Here is a 24,325-nt window from a genome sequence, read left to right on the forward strand (position 1 = left end):
CCTTGTTTCCTCATTATTGTTTTTCTAAAGAATTTTTTCTGAATATATGATGTTTGTTTGAATCTGGACTATCATCTCTATCAAAATTTTACTAAATATTTTACGGGCCAAATTTGGTTTTATATTTTCACTCATTTCATTGTAAGAGTTTATTAAAGTTTCACTATTTTCCAAAATCAAAATGATGTAATTGACATTTCCTTTAAAAAATTATTAGACTGTTCCAGTACACACTAGGCAGTGTACTCTATGGCTGGGCAGTAAGTTAATTCACCAGTACATTTTTGGCTCTCATGTTTGGTAAAATTTTTGTATTTTCTTTATACTCCCCTTTCTTAATGCGGAAATGAAGCTATTTCAGGGAAAAACCCCACCTCTCCACTTCCCCTACTGTGATAGGTATTTGCTAGATATACTAGCACTTTATCTCTTTAGTATACCTCTTTTCAAACTAATTAAAACCTACAAGACTGAGACAGAGAAGGCAATGGCACCCCACTCCAGTACTCTTGCCTGGCAAATCCCATGGACAGAGGAGCCTGGTAGGCTGCAGTCCATGGGGTCGCTAAGGACTGAGTGACTTCACTTTCGCTTTTTACTTTCATGCATTGGAGAAGGAAATGGCAACCCACTCCGGTGTTCTTGCCTGGAGAATCCCAGGAACGGCAGAGCCTGGTGGGCTGCCGTCTCTGGGGTCGCACAGAGTCGGATACGACTGAAGCGACTGAGCAGCAGAAGATTGAGAAGTCAAAGGAAGCGATCCATGCCAGGTGCTGCAAAATTATGTCAGTTTGTGTTATTTGTTTTTATATCACTGTATTCCTGATTTTCCATTGCAATGGATTTGGTCTCAGATCTTCTTTTAGTCTGATTATGTAAGCTTTATACTTAGAAAAATACTTTGCATTTCAGAAATTATGAAGGCTAAACAAACAAACAAAAGCAGCAGTTACATTAGAACTCAGGGCAGAATGTCTATCCTCAGTTGTACATAACAACCAGGGATGCACTCCATCTTTCTTCCATTTTAATTTAATTCTGAAGATGGGACAAGAAATATGAATTATCCTACTCACTTTTTGTGATTTTTCTCAAGTTGCTAAACCTTAGTTTCAAGATGTATTTAAACAAAGCAAAAGGGATGATTCCATCCCTTTTAAATGTATGTTTCCATAAATTTTTAGCCTTATTTTGTTACACGATTGTATGACACGTTATGTTGTAGGAGTAACTCATTTTTTCTTACCCTATCACAGACTGATCAGAATCAGTCTCTATTTATTTCTTATGTTCATTGACACCTCTTATTTATTTTCTATATTCATGGTGTTGATGGGATATAGTGCTATGCTCAGTACACTGACGTATCCCATGATTTTACACCAAAACATATATCTAGTCACCTCACTTTTAGTTCAAAAATGAATGTCAACACATTAGGTGATGTCCTACCAGTTTGTCCTTATTTTCAGTATCCAGAGGATGCATATAATGGAGAATTAAGCTATTGCAACTGCTTCCAGCTCCTTTTTTTGCCTCAGTGATTTTTTAGCTTATGAGTGCAATAGTAGCATTCAGAATTTTAAATAGTATTAAATTATAAATGCACATTACCAGTATTGCCAGCTTGATACTTAAGCTTACTTTTTCTATTATTTTTAACAGGGAGTTTCGGTATCTTAATATTTTTAATAATTGACTATTATAAGCAGTTCTCTATAAGCAAAAAAATACTAAAGATAATCACATATAGTTGAATAGGTTAATCTTAAAGATTAACATATCTAAAACATAGTCCATCATTTTTATGACAAATTTCTTGCAATGATTCTGCCTCCCAGTAACTAAAGCTAAAAATGAAGCAATAATTTATCCTAGATTTCTGTTTTGCTTTTACTCCCACACCCATTGGAGCCTGGAGCAATCTTTTAATTCTCCATTCTCCAGTTCCACTAAATTAGCCATAGCTCTGGCCCTAATCTGGCCTTCAGTCTTGTCTTTTCTAATTTGATGCAGCAGGAAATTAAAGAGTCTAGAGAGAGAATGTTAAACAAGAAGAAATGAGTCCCAAGCTGGAGACTTGAGGAATGCCAACTTTGGGAAGCCAGGTAGGAAGGTTGACTACTCAACAGAGTTCAAAAAAGAGGTCATGAAAGATGAAAATTTTAATTGATACAATGTGCATCAATTAAATTTATAACAATTAAAAAGCAGTTCCATTGTTGTAGAATGAACAAAAGCCTGATTTAAGTAGAATTATAATAGAATAAATAGAGTAAAATGGGTAAGGGCTTCCCTGGAGACTCAGACAGTAAAAAAAATCTACCCAAAATGCAGGAGACCCGGGGTTCGATCACTGGGTTGGGAAGATACCCTGGAGAAAGGAATGGCTAGAGAACTGTGAGACATGTACCTGGAAAGGCAAGAGATTCAGAATTTTTTCTTGTAGTTGCCACCATTGCTAAGATGGGCATTATTAAAACATAACAGCATGCCAAGGAGATACAGAAGTTGAACATTCAGATCGCAGAGAGGGTATACTGATGGTTTGGAACTTCTGAAAAAGCAAAAAGCTGATAGATTGACCTTTCACAGAAGGCTACTAAAATTGGATGAAGGAAAGAAGGATGATGGTTCCACATGAAAGTTGATTTTAAATGGGATAGCTGGAATCTGAACAAGTTCCATTATCTATTTTCTCAGTTGAAGGTTTAACGGCAGTGGTAGGCTAAGAATAACAATCTAGAATGTGAATCACAGTCTTGAGAGTGGAAAAATTATGAAAGTATCACTGTCGGATGGCAAAGCTTTGATTTTGAATTTTACCCATGATTTTCTTGAAATAGCAATATTTTTAATGTTATGAAATGATATCCATCAATGTTTAAGTACTTCATCTATTAACAAAATATTAAAATACAGTTTGCTTGTTGCTTTGCTCTCCAGGCCCAATTAGTCAGTCTTTATTTTAATTATAAAGTGCTTCATTGTTAGTTTCCATGACTTAGATTCATTGTTAGTTTCCATTCTTAGTTTCCATGGCTCTGTTTTGCTACATTGATGGTGACACTTGATTTGCTATTTATGCCTGCTAATTTGGGAAGCATACATACTACTTTTATAACCTTGAAAAAATAACTAACTTCTCTGAGGTTCAGCTTTCTCATTTGCATAAGTAAAAAAACTATTAATATCCACCTCAGGTGGTTTTTTTGAATGAAGATTAAATTATGTGATATACATATGGTATGAGATGGCAATAAATACGGGATATTATTATCATTGTTTGTTGTTGCTGTTTAGTTGCTAAGTGGTATCCTACTCTTTGTGACCCCATGGACTGTAGCCTGCCAGACTTCTCTGCTCATGGGATTCCCCAGGCAAAAATACTAGAGTGGGTTAACATTTCCTTCTCCAGGGGATCTTCCACACCTAGGTGTCAAACCTGGGTCTTCTGCATTGCAGGCAAATTCTTTACTGTCTGAGCCACCAGGGAAGTCTAGCTTTATTTTAGTCTATAATGAGAGACTAATAATCTTATTTTAGTAAGTTTCAATAATTTGAGGTTATAAACACAGAATGTTATTACATTTTTCGTATTTCAAACACTGTTTTGTTATTTGCTTTGTTTCATAACCATGTCAACAATTACTTAAGACAACATTATTTTTACTGGTTTCACTAATATTTAATGTACATGACTTCTCATCTTTAATTGTAAATAGTGTATAAAATTGTTTTCACTTTTGTCTTTTATTTAGGATTAACCAGTGTTTTAAAAAATGTATTCTCAGGAAACATATGTGTACAGTAATATGTCTCGATACAGGGTTATCAGCATATGTGGGTGTTGTGATATGAGTGAACTTTCATGTTCAAGCTCATCCTCTTAATTACCTTAAATATTAATTGGATTGGGCACATTTGGAATGCATCAGTATTTTATTTGCAAAGAAATGAGAAATGGAAGACTGGTTACCATTTTTCTTTCACTTTACAGTATACTTTACATCTTAGCATTTGTTCATTCTGCCTGAGAAATAAGAAAGACGCTTTAGTTCAGACTTCATGTTCAATAATTCAATGAGTCATGACTGTGAGGAGATCATAGTTTTCACATATTTTTTCTAAATTTTTAAAGTATAAATTTAATGTTATAAGAGATTACGTCCTAGTAAGCAAATTCTACCATATTTTTCACTCACTAAAGTAACACAACAAATCAATAAAACATTGTGTTTTAACAAAAGTTTAAAAAATTAAGTTAAAATATTAATTTACTTTTTGTCTTATTAGTTTTAAAATTGAAAAACATCTCTAAAGATCATGAAATACATCACAAGCTTAAATACATATTACAGAGGATAACATACTGTAGCTTTTATTTTTTCCTTTCCTTGAACAATGGCTGCAATCCACCATGTCCATGATTCTATTGCTATCTGTATCCTTAACTTTTTTAAGAACTTGCTCTGGATTTTTATCTATTCAGAGTTTAAGACAGCATAAAACCCTGTAGTGTTAGTCCAATCTGATTACATTTTAAAAATGAGGACAGGCTCTATTATAAATACCCACAGCTCTTTTTCCCTGGAGAGGCAAACCAATCCTTTTCACATAAAAGGTATAAAAACTAGCATATTTGGAGCAGGATGATATTCTGAAGCCCAGATTCATTAATACAAACATGTTAAAAATGTGTTTTATTCAATGATTATTTAAGCATACAGTAGTATTTTAACCACTTTGCACTTTAAAATGACACTAAAGGAGGTTTTCCAGGGAAGTTGCTGAGAACTTGAGTAGATATGTTATGGGCATAGTCTTACTCTCTGGCTACAATTCTAACAGCTCCCCAGAGCTTCAAGAATAGAATAATAACATGTGATCTCATCAACATACTAGCTGTGCAACCTTGGATCTGTTCTTGGATCTGTGCAACCTCTCGTGTTCTTGTGAGCATTAAACAAGATATAACTCATTCCATTCCCAACACTGTAACTGGGTCAATGTTAGTTAATTGCTCCTTCTTATACATCCTGACCCTAACTCCACTGTGCACAGCCTCAACCTTCATGTCTTTTACTTCTATAATAATCATATCAACTTTACTATATTAATATAACCTCCAACTCAGCAACAACTTAAACTGAACTTCCAATCTGACAGCTTATTAGCCATGAAATATAATTGCCCAATATACATCAGAATGAATCATCAAACTATTGAGACTGCTTACTCATTTATGCTAAACTCAACCATGCCTGCTCCTGGCATCACAATTCCTTCAGCCTCTTCCTTCCTTCTCAAAGTCTCTTCCTTTTTCCCTGTCATTCTCAAGTGAATTCTATAGTGGGGGAGGCTGCACATATGTAGGGGCAAAAGTGTTTCAGAATGCGCTTTATGCTCAATTTTGCTGTGAAACTATAACATCTCTAACAATATTTTTTTAATGTCCAAGTAAAATAAAAAGAAACAAAGCATGTGAGAAGAAAAATATTTATTGAGTATACACCTATAATACTTTCTAATATCATGTTCTATTGTGAGTACTAGGGATACAGTGATAAATATGCATGTGTGTGTGAGAATATGAAGAGGTGTTTTAACACCATGTAACTAAAATGATGCCTATAGTCAGTTTTCTAGGTTTCATTTGTGAGATGAAGGGAATTCCCATTTTTAATTCCGTATGCCATTCCACACTCCATCACAGTCTCTAAATAAGGTCTTAAATTGTACTATTCACCTGAAATGAGCATTTTCTTCCCTATAGAATTCTTAAATAAAATAGACACACATAAATCCCACTGGTAAAAGTGAAATCCTATGGAAGCATAATACTAAACTTCTCTAATCTCACTGAATCTGGATTGTGTATGTATCTGCTTCACTTGCTAGGCTGTGCTATACTCCATGATGCCTACGTTTAGCATAAAATTACTACTCCATAAATGTCTGCCAAGTGCAATTGCATTAAGTGATAAGTCAAAGCATTAGGTGATTTATTGTGTGCTCTGTTATTTGGTGTATGAGATGCTTTTCTCTATGACAGGTAGGGTCAAATTGGCAGCCGGAAATCACTAAGTGGCCAAGGATGAAAAAGTTTCAGCTAAAATGGGAGGAAAATGAAGAAGGAAAGAACTGGGAAGAGTTGCTTTCAAGGACACATATGACTCACTTTATAATTCTGACTGTCATCAACTCATACCATAGAAATCACTTGGTGTTAAGCATTACTTCATGTGTCTCTTGGTCATCTGTATGTCTTCTTTGGAGAAAGTCTTGGAAATCATTTTGCTGCACACCTGAAACTAACACAATGTTGTTAATCAACTCTGCTCCAATATAAAGAAAAATTAAAAAAAAAAAAAAACAACACTCTGTGATGTCAACATCAGAGGTTCCCTACCTCTCCCTTAGAGACAGTATACATTATTGTTCTTTAGTCGCTCAGTCCTGTGCAACTCTTTGCAACCCCATGGACTGTAGCACACCAGGCTTCCCTGTCCTTCACCATCTCCCAGAGCTTGCTCATGTTCATTGTGTTGGTGATGTCATGCAACCATCTCATCCTATTTCATCCCCTTCTCCTGCCTTCAATCTTTCCCAGCATCAGGTCTTTTCCAATGAGTCAGATCTTCACATCAGGTATTGGAGCTTTAATGTCAGCATCAGTCCTGCCAATGAATATTCAGGATTGATTTCCTTTAAGATTGACTGATTTGATCTCCTTACAGTCCAAGGAACTCTCAAGAGTCTTCTCCAACACCACAATTCAAAAGCATCAATTGATCAGTGCCCAGCTATCTTTATAGTCCGACTCTAACATCCATAATGACTATTGGAAAAGCCATAGCTTTGACTACATGGACCTTTGTTGGCAAGGTAATATTTCTGCTTTTTAGTATGCAATCCATGTTGGTCATAGCTTTTCTTCCAAGGAGCAGACATCTTTTAATTACATGGCTGCAGTCACCATCTGCAGTGATTTCGGAGCCCAAGAAAATAAAATCTGTCACTGTTTCCATTGTTTCCCCATCTATTTGCCATGAAGTGATGGGACTAGAACCATGAACTTCATTTTTTGAACACTATTTTAAGGCAGATTTACACTCTCTTCCTTCACTTTCATCAAGGGGCTGTTTAGTTTCTCTTCCTTTCTGCCATAAAGGGTGATGACATCTGCAATCTGAGGTTCCTGAAATTTCTCCCAGCAATCTTGATTCCAGATTGTGCTCCATCCAGTCAGGCATTACACATATGTAGTCCACTTATAAGTTAAATAAGCAAGGTGATAATATGTGCCCTTGACGTACTCCTTTCCCAATTTGGAACCAGTCCATTATTCCATGTCCAATTCTAACTGTTGGTTCTTGACCTGCATACAGATTTCTCAGGAGGCAGGTAAGGTGGTCTGGTCTTTAAGAATTTTCCACAGTTTGTTGTGATCCATACAGTCAAAGACTTTAGCATAGTCAATGAAACAGAAGTAGATTTTTTTTTTGGAATTATCTTGCTTTCTCTATGATCCAATGGATGTTGGCGATTTGATCTCTGGTTCCTCTGCCCTTTTTAAATCCAGTTTGAACATCTGGAAGTTCTCTGTTCATGTACTGTTGAAGCATAGCTTGTTGAATTTTCAGAATTACTTTGCTAGATTGTGAGATTTGGAGAAGGCAATGGCACCCCACTCCAGTACTCTTGCCTGGAAAATCCCATGGACAGAGGAGCCTGGTAGGCTGCAGTCCATGGGTCGCTAGGAGTCGGACTGAGTGACTTCACTTTCACTTTTCGCTTTCATGCATTGGAGAAGGAAATGGCAACCCACTCCAGTGTCCTTGCCTGGAGAATCCCAGGGACAGGGGAGCCTGGTGTGCTGCTGTCTCTGGAGTCACACAGAGTCGGACACGACTGAAGCAACTTAGCAGCAGCAGCAGCAGCAGATTGTGAGATTAGTGCAATTGTGTAGTAGTTTGAACATTCTTAGGCATTGCCTTTCTTTGGGATTGGAATGAAAACTGACTTTTTCCAGTCCTGTGGCCACTGCTGAGTTTTCCAAATTTGCTGGCATAGTGAGTGCAACACTCTCACAGGGCCATCTTTTAGGATTTAAAACATCTCAGCTGGAATTCCATCACCTCCACTAGCTTTGTTCTCAGGGATGCTTCCTAAGGCCTAATTGATCTTGTATTACAGGATGTCTGGCTCTAGATGAGTGATCACATCATTGTGATTATCTGGGGCATGAAGATCTTTTTTGTATAGTTTTTCTGTGTATTCTTGCCACCTCTTCTTAATATCTTCTGCTTTTGTTAGGTCCCTAGCTAGTAGTCTTTTATTGTGCCCATCTTTGCATGAAATGTTCCCTTGGTATCTCTAATTTTCTTGAAGAGATCGCTAGTCTTTCCCATTCTATTGTTTTTCTCTATTTCTTTGGATTGATCACTTTGGAAGGCCTTCTTATCTCTCCTTGATCTACTTTGGAACTCTACACTCAAGTGGATATATATATATATTTCTTTTCTCCTTTCCCTTTGTTTCTCTTTTCTCAGCTATATGTAAGGCCTCCTTGACAACCATTTTGTACTTGGTTGTAAAAATGTACATGCTTTCTTGTACTTCTTTTTCTTGTGGATGATTTTGATCACTGCCTCATATTCAATGTTATAAATCTCCTTCCATAGTTCTTCAGGCATTCTGTCTATCAAATCTAAACCCTTGAATCTATGTGTCACTTCCACTATATAATCATAAGGGATTTGATTTAGATCCTACCTGAATGGTCTAGTGGTTTCCCCTACTTTCCCCTTTTAGTCTCAATTTTGAAATAAGGAGTTCATGATCTGAGCCACAGTCAGCTCTCAGTCTTCTTTTTGCTGACCGTATAGAGAATTTCCATCTTCAACTGCAAAGAATATAATCAATTTGATTTTGGTATTGACCATCTGTTGATGCCCATGTGTAGAGTCTTCTTTTGTTTTTTTGGAAGAGAGTGTTTGCTGTGACTGGTGTATTCTCTTAGCAAAACTCTGTTAGCCTTTGCCCTGCTTCATTTTGTACTCCAAGCCAAATTTGCCTGTTACTCCAGGTATCTCCTGACTTCCTACTTTTGCATTTGGTCCTCTATGATGAAAAGAACGTCGGTTTTGGTGTTAGTTCTAGAAGATCTTGTAGGTCTTCATAGAACTGTTCAACACCAGCTTCTTCAGCATTAATGGTTGGGGCATAAATTTGGATTACTCTGATATTGAATGGGTTTGCCTTGGAAATGAATGGAGATCATTCTATTGTTTTTGAGATTGTACCCAAGTACTGCCTTTCAGACTCTTTTGTTGACTATGAGGGCTACTCCATTTCTTCTAAGAGATTATTGCCCACAGTAGTAGATGTAACAGTCATCTGAACTATATTTGCCCATTCCTGTCCATTTTAGTTCACTGATTCCTAAAGTGTCATGTTCACTCTTGCCATCTCTTGTCTGACCACTTCCAATCTACCTTGATACATGGATATAACATTCCAGGTTCCTATGCAACATTGTTCTATAACATCGGACTTTACTTCCATCACCAGTCACATACACAACTGGGTATTGTTTTTGCTTTGGCTCGACCTCTTCATTCTTTCCTGAGCTATTCCTCCACTGATCTCCATTGACCTGGGGAGTTCATCTTTCAGTGTCATATCTTTTTGCCTTTTCATACTCTTCATGGACTTCTCAAGGCAAAAATACTGAAGTGGTTTGCCATTCCCTTCTCCAGTGAACCATGTTTTGTCATAACTCTTCACCATCATCCATCCTTTCTGTAGCCTTACAAGGCATGGCTCATAGTTTCATTGAGTTAGACAAGGCTTGATCCATGTGGTCAGTTTGGCTAGTTTTCTGTGATTGTGGTTTTTATTCTGTCTGCCCTCTTATGGATAAAGATAAGAGGTTTGTGGAAGCTTCCTGATGGGAGGGACTGACTTTGGGGAAATCTGGATCTTGCTCTAATAGGGAGGGCCATGCTCAGGGCCAATTTTCTCTTAATGAGTGGGGCTGTGTTCCCTCCCTATAGTTTGGCCTGAGGCCAAACTGTAGTAGGGGTAAATGGAGGTAGTGAGGACCTCCTAAAAAAGACTTTTGCCGGCACACCCAGGGGCTCCCAGACTGCTGGATTCAGTGTCCCTGACTCTGGGGCAGACCACTGTTGACTCATACCTCTGCCAGAGACTCCCAGACTCTCAGAGGCATGTCTGTCTTGGTCTCATCTGAGGTCCCTGCTCCTTTCAGCTGGGTACCAGCAAAGAGATCCTTCGTTTCTCTCTCTGTGGCTAGGCCTGCATATTTTAGGTTGTTGATATTTCTCTTGGCAATCTTAATTCCAGCTTGTGCTTTATCTATCCCTGTGTTTCCCATGATGTACTCGGCATGCAAGTTAAATAAGCAAGGTGACAGTGTACAGCCTTGACATACTCCTTTCCCAATTTTGAAACAGTCTGTTGTTTCATGTCCAGTTCTGTCACTTCTTGACCTATGTACAGGTTTTGCAAGAGGCATTATAAATTATGGAGAGTGCTTATTTCTCATTTTTCTTTATTTTACTTGGTAAATATACTATTTTTTTTTTCAACAAAGGATCTATGGATGGGTCCCAGAATTTTTTAATATTCTCATAATTGGTGAGAGAATATTCTTTCTCAATATTCTCATTATTTGCAAAGAAGTGAAGTGAAGTGAAGGTGAAGTCGCTTAGTCGTGTCCAACTCTTTGCAACCCCATAGACTGTAGCCTATCAGGATCCTCCGTCCATGGGATTTTCCAGGCAAGAGTGCTGGAGTGGGTTGCCATTTCCTTCTCCAGGGGACATTCCCGACCCATGAATCGAACCGGGGTTTCCCGCATTGCAGGCAGACGCTTTACCATCTGAGCCACCAGGGATGAAATAACTGGGTAGTGGAGGTGATTGAGACTTAAATTGAAGAAAGTAGGGAAAACCACTAGACCATTCAGCTACGACCTAAATCAAATCCTTTATGATTATACAGTGGAAGTGAGAAATAGATTTAAGGGCCTAGATCTGATAGATAGAGTGCCTGATGAACTATGGAAGGAGGTTCTTGACATTGTATACGAGACAGGGATCAAGACCATTCCCATGGAAAAGACATGCAAAAAAGCAAAATGGCTGTCTGGGGAGGCCTTACAAATAGCTGTGAAAAAAAGAGAAATGAAAAGCAAAGGAGAAAAGGAAAGATATAAGCATCTGAATGCAGAGTTCCAAAGAATAGCAAGAAGAGATAAGAAAGCCTTCTTCAGCAATCAATGCAAAGAAATAGAGGAAAAGAACAGAACAGGAAAGACTAGAGATCTCTTTAAGAAAATTAGAGATACGAAGGGAACATTTCATGCAAAGATGGGCTCGATAAAAGACAGAAATGGTATGGACCTAACAGAGCAGAAGATATTAAGAAGAGGTGGCAAGAATACACAGAAGAACTGTACAAAAAATATCTTCACGACCCAGATAATCACGATGGTGTGATCACTCATCTAGAGCCAGACATCCTGGAATGTGAAGTCAAGTGGGCCTTAGAAAGCATCACTATGAACAAAGCTAGTGGAGGTGATGGCATTCCAGTTGAGCTCTATCAAATCCTGAAAGATGATGCTGTGAAAGTGCTGCACTCAATATGCCAGCAAATTTGGAAAACTCAGCAGTGGCCACAGAACTGGAAAAGGTCAGTTTTCATTCCAATCCCAAAGAAAGGAAATGCAAAAAATGCTCAAACTACCACACAATTGCACTCATCTCAAATGCTAGATGGTGATTGCAGTCATGAAATTAAAAGATACTTACTCCTTGGAAGAAAAGTTATGACCAACCTAGATAGTATATTCAAAAGCAGAGACATTATTTTGCCAACTAAGGTCCGTCTAGTCAAGGCTATGGTTTTTCCTGTGGTCGTATATGGATGTGAGAGTTGGACTTTGAAGATGGCTGAGCGCCGAAGAATTGATGCTTTTGAACTATGGTCTTGGAGAAGACTCTTGAGAGTCCCTTGGACTGCAAGGAGATCCAACCAGTCCATTCTGAAGGAGATCAACCCTGGGATATCTTTGGAAGTAATGATACTAAAGCTGAAACTCCAGTGCTTTGGCCACCTCATGCAAAGAGTTGACTCATTGGAAAAGACTCTGATGCTGGGAGGGATTGGGTGCAGGAGGAGAAGGGGACGACAGAGGATAAGATGGCTAGATGGCATCACTGACTCAATGGACGTGAGTCTGAGGGAGCTCCAGGTGTTGGTGATGGACAGGGAGGCCTGGCGTGCTGCGATTCACGGGATCGCAAAGAGTCGAACACGACTGAGCAACTGAACTGAACTGAAGACATGCTAGTAAACTAATGCTCAAAATTCTCCAAGCCAGGCTTCAGCAACACGTGAACCATGAACTTCCAGATGTTCAAGCTGGTTTTAGAAAAGGCAGAGGAACCAGAGATCAAATTGCCAACATTCGCTGGATCATGGAAAAAGCAACAGAGTTCCAGAAAAACATCTATTTCTGCTTTATTGACTATGCCAAAGCCTTTGACTGTGTGGATAACAATAAACTGTGGAAAATTCTGAAAGAGATGGGAATAACAGATCACCTGACCTGCCTCTTGAGATACTTATATGCAGGTCAGGAAGCAACAGTTAGAACTGGACATGGAACAACAGACTGGTTCCAAATAGGAAAAGGAGTATGTCAAGGCTGTATATTGTCACCCTGCTCGTTTAACTTCTATGCAGAGTACATCATGAGAAACGCTGCACTGGATGAAACACAAACTGGAATCAAGATTGCCTGGAGAAATATCAATAACTTCAGATATGCAGATGACACCACCCTTATGGCCGAAAGTGAAGAGGAACTAAAAAGCCTCTTGATGAAAGTGAAAGCCTCTTGATGAGAGTGAAAAAGTTGGCTTAAAGCTCACCATTCAGAAAATGAAGATCATGGCATCTGGTCCTATCACTTCATAGGAAATAGATGGGGAAAGAGTGGAAACAGTGTCAGACTTTATTTTTGGGGGCTCCAAAATCACTGCAGATGGTGACTGCAGCCATGAAGTTAAAAGACACTTACTCCTTGGAAGAAAAGTTATGACCAACCTAGATAGCATATTCAAAAGCAGAGACATTACTTTGCCGACTAAGGTCTATCTAGTCAAGGCTACGGTTTTTCCAGTAGTCATGTATGGATGTGAGAGTTGGACTGTGAAGAAGGCTGAGCACCGAAGAATTGATGCTTTTGAACTATGGTGTTGGAGAAGACTCTTGAGAGTCCCTTGTACTGCAAGGAGATCCAACCAGTCCATTCTGAAGGAGATCAGCCCTGGGATTCTTTTGAAGGAATGATGCTAAAGCTGAAACTCCAGTACTTTGGTCACCTCATGTGAAGAGTTGACTCATTGGAAAAGACTTTGATGCTGGGAGGGACTGGGGGCAGGAGGAGAAAGGGACGACAAAGGATGAGATGGCTGGATGGCATCACTGTCTCGATGGACATGAGTCTGAGTGAACTCTGGGAGATGGTGATGGAGAGGGAAGCCTGGCGTGCTGCGATTCATGGAGTCGCAAAGTGTTGGACACGACTGAGCGACTGAACTGAACTGAACTGAGAGGTGTGTTAGCTCCTTTTTATCATCGCTTGGAGTACACTTTAATGCCAGTAGGAGTTGATGTAAAGAGTGAGCAGAAATTGAGACACATTCTTTTCAACAAAATCTCTGCTTGACCTTTAACCAGAGGAATGATAAATTTACATTTCCTTGGATATTTAAGCCTTTTCACTATTTTATGATTACTATATTATTACAAAATATATACCCATGTCAAAGTGATAATAAGAGCCAACTGGGGAGCTCCCAATGATCAAAGCTGGAACAACTTGAACGACAAAATAAGCATCATAGATTGTAAAGCAAAACATAAAATAAATATCCATGAGTCATACCAATATTAATGAGCAATTAAGTAAAGAGAAGAGAAGGAATAGAAAAATGTCACACACAGAATTCCAAATAATTGAAGTTGATATTCCTTCTCAGGAATAAAGATCACAACTCCCTATTCCTGAAGTGTTCCTGGGCATAGTGATTTCTTCCACAAAACACAGAATGGAAAAGGGGTGAGAGTCAAGAGTAAGTTTATGGTGTATAAATAAAAAGACCCTACCTAAAACTGGTAATACAAATGAACATCACCAATGATGTCATGTTCCCCTTGATAAATTTTATGAAAATTACACTTTCTCCTCTGTGATCTTCCTTCCCCAACCCCATAATTCTGATATAACTATGAGAAAAACATCAGAAAGATCCCAGTTTAGGACATGCTGCAAACTACCTGACCAGTATTTCTCGAAACTGTCAAGGTCATTAAAATTAAGGAAGGCTTGAGACATTGTTACAGCCCAGAGGAGACAAGGGAGACACAAAGACTAAGTATATCGGAGGGTCCTGGAACAAGAAAAGGACATTAGGAAAAAATTAAGGAAATCTTAATGGATTTTAGTGACTATTAGCATGCAAATTAACTGTGACAATGTAATACCAGTGTTTCACTACTGTAAGATATTAAGAATAGCACAAACAGGGTGTACAGAATATGAGAACCCTCTATACTATCATTTTTGGCAAAAAATTCTTCTGGTTTTTTTTTTTTAAATCGAAAACTAATCTTTGAAAAAGTTTATTTAAAAAAATAACACTCCCTCTCTCCTCCTTATCTGCCCCATGCTACTGCTGCAGAAATAATAAAATTTAAAGCTTGTCAACCAACCCTACCTAATCTGAAATTCAAAAAGGAAGAAATGTACAAAAAACTGACTTGAATTACTTTATTTTTGCTGCATTTTTGTTTTTGAATGCAATTCTTTGGGGATTGTTTATTCTATTACTCACATAAATGAATAGCTTACATCCAAAACACATGAATTACATATTTTAATTGAAATAATATGAGTAGTTATAAAGAACAAAGTATTAACAGTTATTTTCATGCTTTATGTCTTATGGATTTCATGTTTTGAAACAGAACCAGGGCTTTCAAATTACCCTGACATGAGTGAAAGTCAAGAAAGCCCAAGATAGATGAAGACATCTGATGAAGTGGCTAATGAGAGATAGTCCTTGTGTGACAGAAGTGAGATTATACCATTCATGATTTAAGTAAAGAAAAATAGTTCCTATAAACAATTCTCGAGTGAGGTGATTGCATGTGCATACCTTTCCAGATGAAATATGTACACAAATTTGTCCTGAAATGGATCTGAGTATGCTTTTTAGCAAAACATATGCAAACTTTTTCTAAATCTGACCTTGGAAAAAATCTATTTTATATTTTTAAATTTAAATTTATTTATTTTAATTGGAGACTAATTACTTTACAATGTTGTATTGGTTTCCCATACATCAACATGAATCCGCCACAGGTGATAGGTTACAGCGACCGCGCTTGCCAAACACCTCATCACCTGAGCTGCTTGGACCTGGGAAGGGCACAAAACACTGGCCCAACTGAGCCTGCACCTATGAGGACTACCCGAGTGCCTGGACCTGGGAGGTGCATGCAGCCCAGGACTGGCCTCAAACAGTTCCCGCGGAGCAACCTAGAGCCTGAGCAGTGTGGGCAGAGAGGGCACACGAGCCGTGAGCGGGGGCAGGCCCAGTGTTGCTGAGACACTGCAAGCACAGTTCAGTTCAGTCGCTCAGTCGTGTCCAACTCTTTCCAACCCCATGAATCGCAGCACGTCAAGCCTCCCTGTCCATCACCATCTCCCAGAGTTCACTCAGACTCAGGTCCATCGAGTCGGTGATGCCATCCAGCCATCTCATCCTCTGTCGTCCCCTTCTCCTCCTGTCCCCAATCCCTCCCAGCATCAGAGACTTTTCCAATGAGTCAACACTTCACATGTGGTGGCCAAAGTACTGGAGCTTCAGCTTTAGCATCATTCCTTCCAAAGTCACCCCAGGGTTGATCTCCTTCAGAATGGACTGGTTGATGTCCTTGCAGTCCAAGGGACTCTCAAGAGTCTTCTCCAACACCACAGTTCTAAAGCATCAATTCTTCGCTCTCAGTCTTCTTCACAGTCCAACTCTCACATCCATACATGACCACAGGAAAAACCATAGCCTTGACTAGACGGACCTTAGTCAGCAAAGTAATGTCTCTGCTTTTGAATATACTATCTAGGTTGGTCATAACTTTTCTTCCAAGGAGTAAGCGTCTTTTAATTTCATGGCTGAGTCACCATCTGCAGTGATTTTGGAGCCCCAAAAAATAAAAAATAAAAGTCTGATACTGTTTCCACTCTTTCCCCATCTATTTCCCATGAAGTGATGGGATCAGACACCATGATCATTGTTTTCTGAATGTTGAGCTTTAAGCCAACTTTTTCACTCTCCTCTTTCACTTTCATCAAGAGGCTTTTTAGCTCCTCTTCACTTTCTGCCATAAGGATGGTGTCATATGTGTATCTGAGGTTATTGATGATCTAAATTAAATCCCGTATGATTATACAGTGGAAGTGAGAAATAGATTTAAGGGATTAGATCTGATAGAGTGCCTGATGAACTACGGAATGAGGTTCATGACATTCTATAGGAGACAGGGATCAAGACCATTCCCATGGAAAAGACATGCAAAAAAGCAAAATGGCTGTCTGGGGAGGCCTTACAAATAGCTATGAAAGGAAGAGAGGTGAAAAGCAAAGGAGAAAAGGAAAGATACAAGCATCTGAATGCAGAGTTCCAAAGAATAGCAAGAAGAGATAAGAAAGCCTTCTTCAGTATTCAATGCAAAGAAATAGAGGAAAAGAACAGATTGGGAAAGACTAGAGATTTTTGCAAGAAAAGTGGAGATATGAAGGGAACATTTCATGCAAAGATGGGCTCGATAAAGGACAGAAATGGCATGGACCTAACAGAGCAGAAGATATTAGGAAGAGGTAGCAAGAATACACAGAAGAACTGTACAAAAAAGATCTTCATGACCCAGATAATCATGATGATCTGATCACTAATCTCGAGCCAGACATCTTGGAATGTGAAGTCAAGTGGGCCTTAGAAAGCATCACTACCAACAAAGCTAGTGTAGGCGATAGAAGTCCAGTTGAGCTCTTTCAAATCCTGAAAGATGATGCTGTGAAAGTGCTGCACTCAATATGCTGGCAAATTTGGAATACTCAGCAGTGGCCACAGGACTGGAAAAGGTCAGTTTCATTCCAATTCCAAAGAAAGGCAATGCCAAAGAATGCTTAAACTACCACACAATTGCACTCATTTCACATGCTAGTAAAGTAATGCTCAAAATTCTCCAAGCCAGACTTCAGCATTACGTGAACCGTGAACTCCCTGATGCTCAAGCTGGTTTTAGAAAAGGCAGAGGAACCAGAGATCAAATTGCCAACATCTGCTGGATCATGGAAAAAGCAAGAGAGTTCCAGAAAAACATCTATTTCTGCCTTATTGACTATGCCAAAGCCTTTGACTGTGTGGATAACAATAAACTGTGGAAAATTCTGAAAGAGATGGGAATACCAGACCACCTGACCTGCCTCTTGAGAAATCTGTATGCAGGTCAGGAATCAACAGTTAGGACTGGACGTGGAACAACAGACTGGTTCCACATAGGAAAAGGAGTACATCAAGGCTGTATATTGTCACCCTGCTTATTTAACTTATATGCAGAGAACATCATGAGAAATGCTGGACTGGAAGAAACTGCAAGCACATGCCAGTGTTATTTGTTTGCAGCGTCCATCTCTCCCCACAGCACAACTGGACAGTTCAGTTCAGTTCAGTTCAGTCGCTCAGTAGTGTCTGACTCTTTGCGACCCCATCAATCGCAGCACGCCAGGCCTCCCTGTCCATCACCAACTCATGGACTTTAATCATTCTCACGTTCATCAAGTCAGTGATGCCATCCAGCCATGTCATCCTCTGTCATCGCCTTTTCCTCCTGCCCCCAATCCCTCCCAGCATCAGAGTCATTTCCAATGAGTCAACTCTTCGCATGAGGTGGCCAAAGTACTAGAGTTTCAGCTTTAGCATCATTCCTTCCAAAGAAATCCCAGGGCTGATCACCTTTAGAATGGACCTAGTTGGATCTTCTGCAAGTCCAAGGGACTCTCAAGAGTCTTCTCCAGCACCACAGTTCAAAAGCATCAATTCTTCGGCGCTCAGCTTTCTTCACAGTCCAACTCTCACATACATACATGACCACTGGAAAAACCATAGCCTTGACTAGATGGACCTTAGTTGGCAAAGTAATGTCTCTGCTTTTCAATATACTATCTAGGTTGGTCATAACTTTCCTTCCAAGGAGTAAGTGTCTTTTAATTTCATGGCTGTACTCACTATCTGCAGTGATTTTGGAGCCCCAAAAAATAAAGTCTGACACTGTTTCCACTGTTTCCGCATCTATTTCCCATGAAGTGATAGGACCAGATGCCATGATCTTCGTTTTCTGATTGTTGAGCCTTAAGCTAACTTTTTCACTCTCCTCTTTCACCTTCATCAAGAGGCGTTTTAGTTCCTCTTCACTTTCGGCCATAAGGGTGGTGTCATCTGCATATCTGAGGTTATTGATATATCTCCCAGCAAACTTGATTCCAGCTTGTGCTTCTTCCAGCCCAGTGTTTCTCATGATGTACTCTGCATAGAAGTTAAATAAGCAGGGTAACAATATACAGCCTTGATGTACTCCTTTTCCTATTTGGAACCAGTCTGTTGTTCCATGTCCAGTTCTAACTGTTACATCCTGACCTGCATATAAGTTTCTCAAGAGGCAGGTCAGGTGGTCTGGTAGTCTCATCTCTTTCAGAATTTTCCACAGTTTATTGTGATCTACAGAGTCAAAGGCTTTGGCATAGTCAATAAAGCAGTAATAGATGCTTTCCTGGAACTCTCTTGCTTTTTCAAGGATCCAGCAGATGTTGGCAATTTGATCTCTGGTTCCTCTGTCTTTTCTAAAACCAGCTTGACCATCTAGAAGTTCATGCTTCACATATTGCTGAAGCCATGCTTGGAGAATTTTGAGCATTACTTTACTACTCTGTTCAGTTCAGTTCAGTTCAGTTCAGTCGCTCAGTGACGTCCAGCTCTTTGCGACCTCATGAATCGCAGCACGCCTGGCCTCCTTGTTCATCACCATCTCCCAGAGTTCACTCAGACTCATGTTCATCGAGTCTGTGATGCCATCCAGCCATCTCATCCTCTGTCGTCCCTTTCTTCTCCTGCCCCCAATCTCTCCCAGCATCAGAGTCTTTTCCAATGAGTCAACTCTTCGCATGAGGTGGCCAAAGTACTGGAGTTTCAGCTTTAGCATCATTCCCTTCCAAAGAATTCCCAGGGCTGATCTCCTTCAGAATGGACTGGTTGGATCTCCTTGCAGTCCAAGGGACTCTCAAGAGTCTTCTCCACCACCACTGTTCAAAAGCATCAATTCTTCGGCACTCAGCCTTCTTCACAGTCAAACTCTCACATCCATACATGATGAGTGCAATTGTGCGGTAGTTTAAGCATTCTTTGGCATTGTCCTTCTTTGCGATTGGAATGCAAACTGACCTTTTCCAGTCCTGTGGCCACTGCTGAGTTTTCCAAATTTGCTGACATATTGAGTGCAGCACTTTCACAGCATCTTCTTTCAGGATTTGAAAGAGCTCAACTGGAATTCTATCACCTACACTAGCTTTGTTCATAGTGATGCTGTATAAGGCCCACTTGACTTCACATTCCAGGATGTCTGGCTCTAGATGAGTGATCACACCATCATGATTATCTGCATCGTGAAGATATTTTTTGTACAGTTCTTCTGTGTATTCTTGCCACCTCTTTTAATATCTTCTGCTTCTGTTAGGTCCATACCCTTTCTGTCCTTTATCGAGCCCATCTTTGCATGAAATGTTCCCTTGGTGTCTCTAATTTTCTTGCAGAGATCTCTAGTCTTTCCCATTCTGTTTCTTTTTTTTTCCTATATTTTTTTGCATTGCTCCCTGAGGAAGGCTTTCTTATCTCTTCTTGCTATTCTTTGGAACTCTGCATTCAGATGCTTATATCTTTCTTTTCCTCCTTTGCTTTTCACTTCTCTTCTTTTCATAGCTATTTGTAAGGCCTCCCCAGACAGCCATTTTGCTTTTTTGCATTTCTTTTCCATGGGGATGGTCTTGATCCCTGTTTCCTGTACAATGTCATGAACCTCCATCCATAGTTCATCAGGCACTCTATCTATCAGATCTAGGCCCTTAAATCTATTTCTCACTTCCACTGTATAATCATAAGGAATTTGATTTAGGTCATACCTGAATGGTCTAGCGGTTTTCCCTACTTTCTTCAATTTAAGTCTGAATTTGGCAATAAGGAGCTCATGATCTGAACCACAGTCAGCTCTGGTCTTGTTGTTGTTGACTGTATAGAGCTTCTCCATCTTTGGCTGCAAAGAATATAATCAATTGGTTTCAGTGTTGACCATCTGGTGATGTCCATGTGTAGAGTCTTCTCTTGCATTGCTGGAAGAGGATGTTTGCTATGACCAGTGCGTTCTCCTGGCAAAATTCTATTAGCCTTTGCCCTGCTTCCTTCCATATTCCAAGGCCAAATTTGCCTGTTACTCCAGGTGTTTCTTGACTTTCTGCTTTTGCATTCCAGTCCCCTATAATGAAAAGGACATGTTTTTTGGGTGTTAGTTCTAAAAAGTCTTGTAGGTCTTCATAGAACCCTTCAACTTCAGCTTCTTCAGCATTATTGGTTGGGGAATAGACCTGGATTACTGTGATATTGAATGGTTTGCCTTGGAAACAAACATAGATCATTCTGTTGTTTTTGAGATTGTATCCAAGTACTTCATTTTGGACTCTTGTTGACCATGATAGCTACTCCACTTCTACTGAGGGATTCCTGCCCACAGTAGTAGATATAATGGTCATCTGAGTTAAATTCACCCATTCCAGTCCATTTTAGTTCTCTGATTCCTAGAAGGTCAACATTCACACTTGCCATCTCCTGTTTGACCACTTCCAACTTGCCTTGATTCATGGACCTAACATTCCAGGTTCCTATGCAATATTGCTCTTTACAGCATTGGACCTTGCTTCTATCACCAGTCACATCCACAACTGGGTATTGTTTTTGCTTTGGCTCCATCCCTTCCTTCTTTCTGGAGTTATTTCTCCACTGATCTCTAGTAGCATATTGGGTACCTACTGACCTGGGGAGTTCCTCTTTCAGTATCCTACCATTTTGCCTTTTCATACTGTTCATGGGGTTCTCAAGGCAAGAATACTGAAGTGGTTTGCCATTCCCTACTCCAGTGGAGCACATTCTGTCAGTGCGACTAAACAAGTGAGCCTAAAATAGTGTCCACCACCGCCCCCTTGTGTCAGGGCGAAAATCAGACACTGAAGAGACCAACAAACAGAAGAAGCTAAAACAGAGGGAACTGCCTTGTAAGTGACAGGTGCAATAGATTAAAACCTTGTCATTAGTACTGACTACATAGGAAGGGGCCTATAGATCTTAAGAAATATAAGCTGGACCAAGGAGCTATCTGAAAATGAACTGACCCCACATTGCCCACAACAACACCAGAGAAAGTCCTAGATATAGTTTTACTATTTTTATGATCTTTCTTTTCTTTTAATTTTTTAATTGTTAAGTCCTCTAGTACTCATTTAATTTTCACTTTTATAACCTACTATTACTTTGCACACAAAAGAGCGTATTTTTTAAAAAAATCTATTTTAATGGAGGAATGCAGTAAAGCATTTCAGATTAAATATTTATCCCATCTTCAGCTCAGGCACAAAAAGGCTGCCTTCTTGAAAAACATTTTCTTCATGTCTCCTTCACAGGAAAGCACTGGGGCTGGAGGCGACCCAACTATAATTGAAAGACAATAATCACTCTGAGTTAAGTATCTCTTGGTGGTACAGGCTCTAATTAGCTTGTGCGGAGCCTATTAGAGCTCATTTCAATCCTAACAAGTATCCCCAGTCAATTTAAACCACAGTTTAGCAAGCTGCCTCTCTTTTTTCCAAAACTCCCTTAAGACAGGAGAATTTACTACCGGGCCAGGCATTTGTTAACCACTGTCCCTTTTTACGGAGCATTTCATTGGTTGGCAGCCAGAAAAACACTCAATGAAGTTTTCATTCTGTCGGTAATACTATAGTACCAAGCATACACATAATATAATTAAATGTCAAAGAAGTTTATGAGGTGTTTAAGTGACTAGAATGGATCCTAGATCTGAAAATTGGATTAGATATACGAGATGGGAGGACGTATACATTGTTTCATTCCTTCTTCCAGACCTCAAAGACTTCCACTAACTGTGTTTATTATTCAGTTACACTATAAATTTTTTCTTAGTACTTTATGAAGTTCAAATAACTCCATTTATCAAAAGGAGTATAAGTTATTTTAATGTTTTATTGCTATAGAAAAAAAAGCTCAGTGTTTAAAATGTAGTTCTTATGAAACATATCTAGTAGTATAATGGGAATCAGGAAAATGGGAGATTAACTTGAGAAAAGTAAAGGAGTAAACATTATACAATAAAAACAAAAAAGATGATCAATGAAGAAAAACATACAGTTGGTGGGTGGGGGTGTGGGGCTGTGATTTTTCCTATTCTGTTGTTGTTTTTCAGTCACTCACTTGTGTCTGACTCTTTGCTACCTCTTGGACTGCAGCATGCCAGGCTCCCCTGTGCTTCACCATCTCTGGGAGTTCGCTCAAACTCATGTCCATTGAAAATTGTGCCATCCAACTGTCTCATCCTGTCACCCCCTTCTCTTCTAGTCCTCAGTCTTTCCCAGCATAGCCTTACTTCCAAGGAACAAGCGTGCTTTAAAGTTGTGAGTGCAGTCACTGACCATAGAAACTTTGGAGCCCAAGAAAATACGCCTCTCACTGTTTCAACTTTTTCCCCATCTATTTGCCATGAAGCGATGTGACCTCTTGAGAAATCTATTTGCAGGTCAAGAAGCAACAGTTAGAACTGGACAGGGAACAACAGACTGGTTCCAAATCAGGAAAGGAGTACGTCAAGGCTGCATATTATCACCCTGCTTAGTTAACTTGCATGCAGAGTACATCATCAGAAATGTTGGGCTGGATGAAGCACAAGCTGGAATCAAGATTGCCGGGAGAAATATCAATAGCCTCAAAGATGCAGACCACACCACCCTTATGGCAGAAAGGGAAGAACTAAAGAGCCTCTTGATGAAAGTGAAAGAAGAGAGTGAAAAAGTTGGCTTAAAACTCAACATTCAGAAAACGGAGATCATGGCATGCTGTCCCATCACTTCATGGCAAATAGATGGGGAAACACTGGAAACAGTGACAGAATTTTATTTGGGGGGCCCCAAAATCACTGCAGATGGTGACTGCAGCCGTGAAATTAAAAAACACATACTCTTTGAAGAAAAGTTATGACCAACCTAGACAGCATATTAAAAAGCAGAGACATTACTTTGCCAACAAAGGCACATCTAGTCAAAGCTATGATTTTTCCAGTAGTCATGTATGGATGTGAGAGTTGGACCATAAAGAAAGCTGAGCGCTGAAGAATTGATGCTTTTGAACTGTGGTGTTGGAGAAGACTCTTAAGAGTCCCTTGGACTGCAAGGAGATCCAACCAGTCCATCCTAATGGAAATCAGTCCTGAATATTCACTGGAAGGACTGATGCTGAAGCTGAAACTCCAATACTTTGGCCATCTGATGTGAAGAACTGACTCATTTGAAAAGACCCTGATGCTGGGAAAGATTGAAGGCAGGAGGAGAAGGGGACAACAGAGGATGAGATAGTTGGATGAAAGAGTCGGACACAACTGAGTTACTGACTGAAATGAACTGAACTGATGGGACCAGATGCCATGGTCTTAGTTTTTTGAATGCTGAATTTAAGCCAGCTTTTTCACTCTCCTCTTTCACTTTCATCAAGAGGCTCTTTAGTTCCTCTTCACTTTCTGCCATTAAAGTGGTATTATCTACATATTTGAGATTATTGATATATCTCCCGCCAATCTTGATTCCAGCTTGAGCTTCATCAAACCTGATATTTCGCATGATGTACTCTGCATACAAGTTAAATAAGCAGAGTGACAATATACAGCCTTGATGTACTCCTTTCCCAATATGAAAGCTCTGCAAATTCCTACCTTTCAAATCAAATGAAGACTCACTTTTAACCATTGAAATTTGGATTCTAATTCTCTGCCACCTTGGTGTTTAGGATCAGTAAGATGAAAATGTAAGGTCTTTGCTCAACAGCTGATTAATCTTGAG

General features: G+C 39.5%; 1 protein-coding gene across 1 annotated transcript in view; it reads left to right on the top strand.

Annotated features, from left to right (window-relative positions):
* Positions 1–24,325, top strand: part of LRRTM4 (leucine rich repeat transmembrane neuronal 4) — a 1,007,311-nt gene that overhangs the window by 907,232 nt on the left and 75,754 nt on the right. The window lies entirely within an intron of this gene.

Source organism: Capra hircus, chromosome 11 (genome assembly GCF_001704415.2).
Source record: "Capra hircus breed San Clemente chromosome 11, ASM170441v1, whole genome shotgun sequence".
Taxonomy (NCBI): domain Eukaryota; kingdom Metazoa; phylum Chordata; class Mammalia; order Artiodactyla; family Bovidae; genus Capra; species Capra hircus.